This window comes from Rhinopithecus roxellana, chromosome 1 (assembly GCF_007565055.1).
Source record: "Rhinopithecus roxellana isolate Shanxi Qingling chromosome 1, ASM756505v1, whole genome shotgun sequence".
Classification (NCBI taxonomy): Eukaryota; Metazoa; Chordata; class Mammalia; order Primates; family Cercopithecidae; genus Rhinopithecus; species Rhinopithecus roxellana.
In genome coordinates this window covers 178,913,591-178,925,122 of record NC_044549.1, presented here as the reverse complement: position 1 = coordinate 178,925,122, position 11,532 = coordinate 178,913,591, and positions in this window count along the sequence as shown.

Here is an 11,532-nt window from a genome sequence, read left to right as displayed (position 1 = left end):
TTGAGGGTGGCCCAAAAGAGAAAGGTGCTCAGTGTCGCAGCTACTGGATTAATGGGCCAGATTTAAACACTGAAAATATGTCCAGTGCTGACATTTGTCACCAAATGCATTCCAGAACAGTGGCCCACTTGGCAAATAACCTACATCCTATGCCTTGCCTTTCTACTTGTGCTATTAATTTGCTTTCCGCGGATCAATGACTACAAAGTGTGAAATCAGTCTCTACAGGAATGGCCAGCTTGCTGGCAGGACAGTAGCTCTTCTGTAACTTTGCCAAAGTTCACAACTGGGAAGAGATAATTAAATCCAAGCACGAAGCTCAGACATCTTTGAAAGCTTCCCATAAGGTTACCTTCTGCTTCAGGTTTTGAGGCTGAATTCAAAGGTCATCCTCTGAAAAGTCAGAAACCATCCAAACTGACCACATTTAAAATACTATTACTAATGAAATTCCCAGAGAGCTTTCTTATTAATTCAAGGAACTCCTGTTTGTCTCTGTGCATATCTCCTTTGTAAATTACTTTTGCCCCTAGACAAAGATATCTTCTGTCACCCCGCCAAGTCCTTACCTACACACTGAATCTACATTAAGAGAAGAACACAGATGGATAGTAACTGCTGCCATAAGAAAGCTCAGCCTTCCTGAATATGGGGAAATTAGCTTCTTTGTGGGTTAGGTCTTTCCTGGAATCCATAGCCATGCATAAGACAGAGGTTCCCTGAATCTAAGATACTAAACTGGGAAGGAAGAACCTTGCTCACACACTAAGGATAGTCTTAAAGCCTATCTCGAATATTCGCTCATAGTGGGGAAGCTTAGGAGTGACTAGAGAGGCCAGCCTAATCTGTGTAAGTCCTATGACCTGACAGATGAAGGCAAGTTGTGTGTGGGTAGGTGCCAGGGGGCAATGGAGAGGCATGGTCTGGTATTCAATAGGGTTGCATGAGAATCCAATACAAAGAGGAGCATTTAAGTTAATGTCATGAGCAGGTGTGTGAGAGGACACTATGGGCAAATCTTGAGATATGCTATGGCCAGTTATCTGTCTTCCTTTGCCCTATATGGGGCAATGCATAGGAGAGTCAGACCCATTCAAAGGGACAAGCGTGGGATGTGTTTTGACTCTCTTTGTTCAATTTACTTTACATGTTCCAGTAGATCCTGTTTCCAAAGTGTAAGGCAGCATCCCATGATTGTCCTTTCAGCCACTCCTTTCTTAGTGAACCAAACACTGAAGTGAGATTTGATGTGCCCAGGAACCCACTGCATCTTCTCAATCTTGGTTCACCAGGGCTAGGCACTGAAATATGGGACTGAGGATAGGAGCTTTGTGGGCAGCAGAGAATAGTAAAAATTTTGTGGATACACATGGAAGGGAAGGTGGGTATTACAGTACAGGTGATGGGGCAGATGATCTCTGTCATCTAGTAGTCCTAGCAGAAGTCATCTTGTCCTTGGTATGAGTGAGATGTTAACAATGGGAGGGGAGTCAGATGGACAATAGCGCTTTGAATTTCTCGATGCTTTTGGCATGTAACTCTTCTTGAACTATAGGTACCTCATCTTAGTCTGAAATGAAGTGCACTGCCACAATATTTCATTTAGATTTAGAGTTGGGAACAGCTATATCGTCTTGGCTTATTTCTCTCAAAGTCTCTGACGACTGGGTTTAATCAGTTATCCAGGGTAGTTCCAGGATGACAGTATTTCAGATTGTGAAACAAAACAGGTCATCCTACTAGATTAGTGGCCTTTGCAACCCTTGACCCCTGGGCCTCATCTGCATAGCTCTGAGCTCTAGCAGGAGCTACTGCATCATCTTTGTTACCTGAAACTGGGGAAGGATAGCCAGAGATCTTGTGCCAAAGTGTCCTAGGGCCTGGTGCCCTCACTTTGCCATCTATTTTAGGTTGAGTTTTCTGCCTGGTGGGGCCAGAGCTAGGCAGGGAGGAGCCAGGGATTCTACCTCAGGCTGGCAAGCACATATATCCTAGTCTGGGCCCACACAGCAGTTCTATTGCCATCAATCAAAGAATACTCACATCAGGGAATTTTGTGATGCCAGGATTCGTGAACAGATAAGATGGTCATCTATGTCCCGTGGTTCTCAAGCATGAAGAATCATCAAATCATCTGGGGAGTTGTGTGTGTGTGTGTGTGTTATTTTGTTTTGGTTTGGTTTTGGAGATGGAGTCTCACTTTGTCACCTAGGCTGGAGTGCAGTGGCATGATCTCGGCTCATTGCAACCTCCGCCTCCCCGATTCAAGTGATTCTCTTGCTTCAGTCTCCCGAGTAGCTGGGACTACAGGTGCCCACCACCACACCCAGCTCATTTTTGTATTTTCAGTAGAGACAAAGTTTCACCATGTTGGCCAGGCTGGTCTCGAACTCCTGACCTTAAGTGACCCAGCCGACTCGACCTCCCAAAGTGCTGGTCAAGGTTGTAGGTGCCCTGGAGGTCCAGCTTTCTGTGGGTCAGGGCCACTCGAAAGGCAAAGATCGAAGTGTGTTAGGTTGAGGCTGCTGACCTATTTTATATACATCTAATTTCATATTCTTCTAGATACTTATGGAGCCCTTGTTTCCTGTTTCCAGAGTACACCCCAGTGATAAGAACTTGCCTTGGGATCCATTAGAGCTTACTTTTTCCTTAATTTTCAATTTTTATGGGTACATAATAAGTATATATATTTATGAGTTACATGAGACATTTTGATACAGGCATACAATGCATAAAAATCATATCAGGATAAATGGGGTACTCATCACCTCAAACATTTATCCTCTGTGTTACAAACAATTCAATCATACTCTTTTACATATTTTTAAATGTATAATTAAATTATTTTTTACTATAGTCACCCTGTTGTGCTAGCAAATACTAGGTCTTAATCATTCTTTTTATCTCTTTGTATCCATTAACCAACCAACTTCCCTTGCACCCACCAAGACTAATCCTTCCCAGCCTTCGGTAACCATCCTTCTACTCCATCTCCATAAGGTAAATTGTTTTAGTTTTTAGCTCCCACAAATAAGTGAGAACATGTGAAGTTTGTCCTTCTGTGGCTAGCTTGTTTTACTTCACATAATGACCTCTAGTTCCATCCACGTTGTTGCAAATGACAGAATCTCATTCTGTTTTATGGCTAAATAGTACTGCATTGTATATATGTACCAGTTTTCTTTATCCATTAATCTGTTGATGGACACTTAGTTTGCTTCCAAATTCCAGCTACTGTGAATGGTGCTGCAGTAAACACAGGAGTGCAAATATCTCTTTGATATACTGATTCTTTGGGGTATATACCTAGCAGTGGGATTGGTATGGATCATATGGTACTTCTATTTTTAGTTTTTTGAGGAACCTCCAAACTGTGTTCCATAGTGGTTGTACCAATTTACACTCCCAACTACTAATTTTGGGTTTGGTTTGCTCTTGCTTTCCTAGTTCTTTAAGATGCATCATTGGGTTACTTGAAGTTTTTCTGCTTCTTTTTTTTTTTTTTAGATGGAATCTCACTCTGTCACCAGGCTGAAGTGCAGTGGCATGATCTTGGCTCACTGCAACTGCTGCCTCCTGGGTTCAAGTGATTCCCCTGCCTCAGCCTCCTGGGTAGCTAGGACTACAGGTGCATGCCACCATGCCTGGCTAATTTTTGTATTTTAGTAGAGATGGGGTTTCACCATGTTGGCCAGTCTAGTCTCGAACTCCTGACCTCATGTTCCACCTGGCTCGGCCTCCCAAAGTTCTGGGATTATAGGTGTTAGCCACCGTGCCTGACCAGTTTTTCTTCTTTTCAACGTAGGCACTTACAGGTATGAACTCCCTTCTTAGGACTGTTTTCACTATATCCCGTAGGTTTTGATATGTTGTGTTTCCATTTCATTTGTTTCATGAAATTTTCCAATTTCCTTCTTAATTTCTTCATTGACCCACTGTTCATTCAGGAGCATAGTTTTAAATTTCCATGTGTTTGTATAGTTTCCAAAATGCTTCTTGTCATTGTTTTCTAGTTTGTGTTCAGAGAAGATGCTTGATCCTATTTCATTTTTAAAAAATGTTTCAAGACTTGTTTTGTGACCTAACAATTGGTCTATGCTTGAGAATGATCCATGTGCTGAGAAAAAGAACATGTATTCTGGAGCTGTTGGATAAAATGTTCTGTAAATATCTATTAGGTAAATTTGGTATATAGTGCAGATTAAGTCTGATGTTTCTTTGTTGATTTTCTGTCTGAATAATCTGTCCAATGCTGGAAATGGAGGTGCTATACTCTCCCAATATTATTGCATTGGAGTCCATCTCTCTCTTTAGCCCTAATAATAATTGGTTTTTGTATCTGGGTGCCCCAGTGCTGAGTGCATATATATTTATAATTGTTATATCCTCTTGCTAAATTGACCCCTTCATCACTATATAACCTTCTTTGTCTCTTCTTACAGTTTTTGTCTTGAAATCTATTTTGTCTGATATAAGTATAGCTACTTCTGCTCTTTTTTGGTTTCCATTGGCATGGAATATCGTTTTCCATCCCTTTATTTTCAGTCTTTCTGTATCTTTTTAGGTGAAGTGTATTTCTTATAGGCAAGAGATCATTGAGTCTTTTTTTTTTTTTAATCCATTTAGCCACTATTTCTTTTGATTGGAGAGTTTACATTCAATGTTATTATTGATAAATAGCTTACTCCTGCCATTCTGTTATTTGTTTTCTGGTTGTTTTGTGATCTTCTCTTCCTTCTTTCCTTTCTTCCTGTCTTATTTTTAGTGAAGGTGATTTTTTTAGTGGTATGGTTTAATTTCTCGCTTCTGTGTGTGTGTATATATCCATTGTATGTTTTATTTTATTTGTTGTGACCATGAGGCTTGAAAATACTAACATAACCCATTATTTTAAATAAAAGCCTTTAATAACCTAATCCCCACTTTTAAACTTTTTGTTGTTTCTATTCACATTATATTGTACTATGTCTTGCATTGTTTTTGAAGTTATTATTTTTGATTGATTTATCTTTTAGTATTTCTATTTAAGATAAGAGTAGTTCACACACCACAATTATAGTGTTATACTAGTCTGTGTTTTTTCTGTGTACTTACTATTGCCAGTGAGTTCTGTACTTCCGATGATTTCATATTGCTCATTAGTGTGCTTTACTTTCTGTACTCCCTTTAGCATTTCTTGTAGGATAGGTCTGTTGTTGATGAAAAATCCCTCAGCTTTGGTTTGTCTGGGAAAGCCTTTATTTCTCTTTCATGCTTGAAGGATATACTATTGGATATACTATTCTAGGATAAAAGTTTTTCCTTCAACACTTTAAATATGTTTTGCTACTCTCCTGCCCTGTAAGGTTTCCACTCAAAAGTCTGCTACCGGCCGGGTGTGGTGGCTCATGCTTGTAACCCCAGCACTCTGGGAGGCCAAGGCAGGCGGATCACTAGGTCAGGAGATCCAGACCATCCTGGCTAATACGGTGAAACCCTGTGTCTACTAAAAATACAAAAAAATTAGCTAGGCTTGGTGGCGGGTGCCTGTAGTCGCAGTTACTCGGGAGGCTGAGGCAAGAGAATGGCGTGAACCCAGGAGGCAGAGTTTGCAGTAAGCCTAGATCGTGCCACTGCACTCCAGCCTGGGTGACAGAGCAAGACTCTGATTCAAAAAAAAAAAAAAAAAAAAAAAAAAAAAAAAAAAAAAAGTCTGCTGCCAGATGTACTGGAGCTCCACTGTATGTTATTTATTTATTTTCTCTTGCTGCTTTTAGGATCTTTCCTTTATCCTTGACCTTTGGGAGTTTGATTATTAAATGCCTTGAGCTACTCTTCTTTGAGTTAAATATCCTTGGTGTTCTCTAACCTTTTTGTATTGAATGTTGATATCTTCCTCTAGATTTGAGAAATTCTGAGATATTATCCCTTTGAATAAACTTTCTACTCCTATCTATTTCTCTATCTACTCCTTAAGGCCAATAATTCTTGGATTTGCCCCTTTGAGACTATTTTCTAGATCTTAGAGGTGCACTTCATTCTTTTTTTACTCTTTTTTCTTTTGTCTCCTCTGACTGTCTGTTTTCAAGTAGCCTGTCTTCAAACTAATTCTACTTGATCAACGCTGCTGTTAAAAGACTCTGAGGCCCTTTTCAGTATGTCAGTTGTATATTTCAACTCCAGAATTTCTTCTTGATTCTTTTTAATTCAATGTTTGCTAAATTTATCTGATAGAATTCTGAATTCCTTCTCTGTGTTATCTTGAAGTCCTTGGGATTCTCTGTTTGAAAGGTCACATATCTCTGTTTCTCCTGGATTTGCACCTGGTGCCTTATTTAGTTTGTTTGGTGAGGTCACTTTTTTTGCATGGTCTTGATGCTTATGGATGTTCATCAGTGTCTGGGCATTGAAGACTCCAGTATTTATTGTAGCCTTCACAGTCTGGGAATGTTTGTACCCATTCTCCTCGGGAAGGCTTTCCAGGTATTTGAAAGGATTTGTTGCAATCTAATTTGTATCTGCATTAGGGGTCACCCCAAGCTCAGTAATATTGTGGTTCTTATAGATAGTAGAGGTATTGCTTTAGTGGTATTGGATGAAATCCAGAAGAATTCTCTGGATCACTAGGCAGAGACTCTTGTTCTCTTCCATTACTTTCTCCCTAACAGAGTCTCCCTTTCTGTGCTAAGCCACTTGTAACTGTGAGTGGAGTGACACAAGCACCCCTGTGGCCTTCACCACTAGGACTGCACTGGGTCATATCTGAAGCCAGCACAGCACTGGGTCTTGCCAAAGCCCACTATAACTACTACTTGGCTACCACTTACATTTGCTCACAGCCCTAGGGCTCTACTATTAGCACGTGGCAAATCAGCCAGGCTTGTGTCCTTCCCTTCATGATAGCAAATTCCCACAGGCTTAGCGTGCATACAGAGATTCCATGCAGGAGCTAGGGACTAGAGTCAAAAACCTTAGAAATGTATCCAGTGTTCTATTAGATTGCAGCTGAGTTGGAACTCAAACCATGAGACACAGTCCTTCCTACTCTTCCCTTCCATTTCCATGGGCAAAGGAGCCTCACCCTGTAGCCACTACCACCACAGGCCCACGGGAAGTACTAACAGGCTACTGCTGACGTTCACTTATGGACCAAGCACTATTCAGTCAGTTTGTGGTAAATGCTGCCAGGCCTAGGACTCACCCTTAAGGGAAGTGTACTCTCCCATGGTCCAGGGTGGGTCCAGAAATGCCATCCAAGAGCCAAGGCCTATAATTGGGAACCCCAAGAGACTGCTTGGTACTCTACCTGACTGTGGCTGAGCTGGCACCTAATGTGCAAAACTAAGTCCCCTTTAGTTTTCCTTCTGTTTTTCTCAAGCAGAAGGAGTCTCTCACTATAACCACTACAGTTGGAAATGTGCTGGGTCTCACCTGAATCCAGCTCATCTCAGAGTCTTACTCAAGGCCCCTGGCATACTACCTGGGTATCACTGTTGGTTATTCAGGGCTGAAGGGCTGCTTAGTTAGAAGGTGATGGATCCTGCCAGGACTGGGCCCTTCTCTTCAAGGCAGTGGGTTCCCTTCTTGCCCAGGGTGTGTCTCAACACGTTGTCTGGGAGCTAGGGTCTGGAATGGGGGGTCTTACGACTCTGACCAGTGCCCTATCCTACTGTAGCTGAGTTGGTGCAATATGCACAACAAAGTCCTCTTTACTCTCCCCTCTTTTCTCTTCAAACAGACGGAAGGAGTCACTTTTGAAACATAAGCTGTGCTGCCTGAGTTTATGGGAGGAGTAGCACAAGCACTCTCGTAGCCACTTCGGCCGGCTTCTTAGTAGGTGGTGTACCCCTCAAGTCCACTGGTTATGAAACCAGCTCAGCACTATTACTCTCCTAGGAGTTGCAGTCCTTGTGGCCTAGACTGTCTTGCAAGTTTATTAGGGCTCCAGCTCACTTGAGCCGACGGTGATGAGGCTTGCTGAAACTCAAGTTCTGACCACTGGGATGGGTAATTTCCCTCTGGCTAGGGCTCATCTAGATGCTCCTTCCTTCAGTACACACTGGCTGACTTCAGCTGGGTTTTGCTTTCTGCTGTGATAGGACACCACTGAGTTGAATGCAAAGTCTCACAATCGCTGCTCTTTCTCTCTTGCAAGTGCAGATTCTTTCTCTGTACCATGTAGCCACTGCCAGGGGAATGGGAGAGGAGTGGCATCAGCGATTCAAGACTGTCTTTACTACCCTCTTAGATGCCTCTTTCAGTGACATGAAGTTCAAACCTGGTACTGTGAATGCTCGCCTGATTTTTGGTACTTAGGAAGGTGCTTTCTGGGTGTAGGTTGTTGTTAAATTTGGTGTTCCTGTTGTGGGGGACAATCAGTGTGGAGCCTTCTATTCAGCCATCTTCCATTAGAGCTCATTTGTGATGGGCAGGTGGGTTAGGGGGACAGCTCCTTAGCTTCCTGGTCTGATGATATTTCCTAGTGGTTATCAAAAGTCTGATGTTCCAAGAAGCTATCTTTGGTTTAGACATGGAGGTGGGTAACTGCCATCCTTAGTTTCATAAGAATGTGTTGTCATTTACATCTGAGGTTAGAATTCAACAAGGTACAGGAAATTCCTAACCAATTTCCTCTCTTAACTGGCCAGGTGAGGTCAAATAAACAGTGAGATGAAAAAAGTGAACAGTAAGTTTACATAGTCAGAGGAAGTAGTAGTTATAGTGGAGATGTTGGTGATGATGATGATGTCGGTCATCTGGGTAACACTGATGCAGCCATTGACAAATGCCTGTGATGACGGTTAGTGCCTGGGGCTGGCTTTTAGTTGATCTTTTTCACATGATAGGTGGGTGAGTCAGCTACTTTGAAAAGGCCAAGAACAGAGTGGACATGTATAAATCAAAATTTTATAACTTAAATATTTCCACTTTGATTCATACTATAATTTCAGAGACATTCAATCTTTATTTCTGAATGACCTTTCATTGTCAGTGATGGAGTATTTTAGCCTTAAGTTACAATGCCCTGTTGCCCCTGTAACATACAGTTATTTTGTAAAGAAATTCCTAAATGATTACTGGAACTTATATTTAAACAACCATTTTGTAAAGAGTAATTGTCATATTTGACGTATTTCTATTTTTCATCAGATGAAATTTTCTTACACTGAGAGTTCCAAAAGAAATATACTATACTATCCCAAGGCTACATAACTTATGAGGAATAAATTTAAAAGGATTAAGAGGTAACTTATTTGTATATTCCATTTTTTCCTTTGGGTGTTGACAGTTTATTCATTTAGGAAATGAAAATAAATAGCAAAAAAGTGATAATGATATTCTAGATATTAAAATGAGAAAAATAACATTTTGTAGCTACGTGAAAATTTTTCTTACTGGAGTTTAAAATGCTGAAGAGAATAACAGAATTATTCTCTTATCGATGAGAATAATTTCATTTAAAGTCAATAAAAATATATATTCCATCACAAGCTCTCCACTGTAAATGTAAATAAGATATACTATGCAATAAATCTCTAAACAACCCACTCCAATAATTAAAATTGTTTTATTTTCCTTTTTAGTATATTTTGTGATCATCATCCTGCTATTTTTTATTTTTTTGCTGAGCAATATTATATGCCTGGTTCCATGCTGGACTTTTATATATATGATCCCTTTTAATGCTCACAACAGCCCTATGTGGTATCTGTAATTGCCTCTGCTTTACAGATAGAGAAACTGAGACTCAAGAGATTTTAAACAACTCATCCAAGGACAGTGGTGCACACAGGAATTACCCCAGGTCTAAGATCATGTTCTCAAATATTGCACGGTATTTGCCCACAGACATATGTGATTTTCACAGAGTATCTGAAGTAATTTTAAAAAAATTCCCGTAGCTGTTTTATTTATAGGATTATTATATCACAAACATTTTCCGTGTTTGCTACATAACTTCTTAATCAGACGTCCTGTGCACATTTGCTCTGAGCCTCCACAGGGGTGCACTGCCCTCTAGTGGAATTCTATTCTTAAGAAAATTTTGCCCTCTCTGCCCCCAGGATAAAAAGTTGTTTTCTTGTTGCATAACTATTTATTGTTGCTGCTTTATTTTAAACATGATAAAGTGTTAAAAGGTCTTTTATCTTGTATTCTTTAATGTAGAGAGATATGATTATTCCTATTGGGGGGTATGTGGAAAATAAATCGAACCCCAGAGAAGTTCAGAAATGTACTTCAAGAAAGAATTCATTGTTCCTGGCATTGAAATAAACATGGCGCCACTATTTCCTGAAGTTAACAGGATATTTAAAGCATCTCTCCTAAAATTACATTTAAAGGCTTGAGGATATGTCAAATTGTGTTAGGACCAGCACTGAAAGACAAAGTAGACTCTCCTGGGATCCATAAATAACTTGAAAATATATTTAAAACACAAGAAATTCAAATAGACCAGAATTTGTTTTGCCTGAGCTCATGTTAATTCCTCATTTTAAAATATGTTTCTTTGTTTCTTTTTCTTTTTTTCTTTTTCTTTTTTTTTTTTTTGAGACAGAGTCTCACTCTGTTGCCCAGGCTGGAGTACTGTGGTGTGATGTCAGCTCACTGCAACCTCTGCCTCCCGGGTTCAAAGGATTCACCTGCCTCAGCCTCCCAAGTAGTTGAGACTACAAGTGTGGGCCACCATGCCTGGCTAATTTTTGTATTTTTTTTTATAGTAGAGACGGAGTTTCACCATTTTGCTCTGGCTGGTCTCAAATTCCTGGCCTCAAGTGATCTGCCCACCTCGGCCTCCGAAAATGCTGGAATTAGAGGCGTGAGCCACCCATGTATGGCCTAGTTTTTAATGTGTTTCTAATGAATCTTTTTCACTTTAATATTGTTAAAAATCCTCACAGTATTAAAATGCATAATTGGATAGCTTTATTTTAATTAGGAAGAACTTTGGTTAATATCGCATTGTTTTAGAGAAAGCAACAGGGATAATGTTTTTTGTTTTGTTTTGTTTTTAGTGAATTAGGCCATTATTTCTGCTACTGTTCATCAAAAAAGAAGCCCTGGGCAAAACTGCTGATGCTATCACATGGAAAAGGGCTGACATGAGTTGTAATTGCTTTGTGCGCAGCCAGTGGAACATGCTGTGGGCGGGGAGGGGAAACCCCTTCAGCTTCATCTTTACTAGAAAGCCAGCTCTTCCTGTGCTTAGTGAATGACCAATATGAAAAAGGAGAAGCAGCAAAGACAGGGTTATATGGCACGTATAACATTTAATAAAAGACAGAATCGTACAAGGCTTCCTGAGGAAATTATATTAATATCTCTTTGTGCTCTACATTAAAATTGTTTATTTTCTTTGAGGTTAGGTTTCAGGACAGGTAAGAAGATGGTTAAAACTAACATAAAGCAATTTTTAAGACAAATATTCTTCCAACTAGTACACAAATAAGTTACCCACACAAGGTTAAAAAAAGACGATGGCAAAATGCCTTCTCAGTGTAGAAATGTAGGATAGGTAAAAATCATGGATTATGTATGTTGATAAACTCT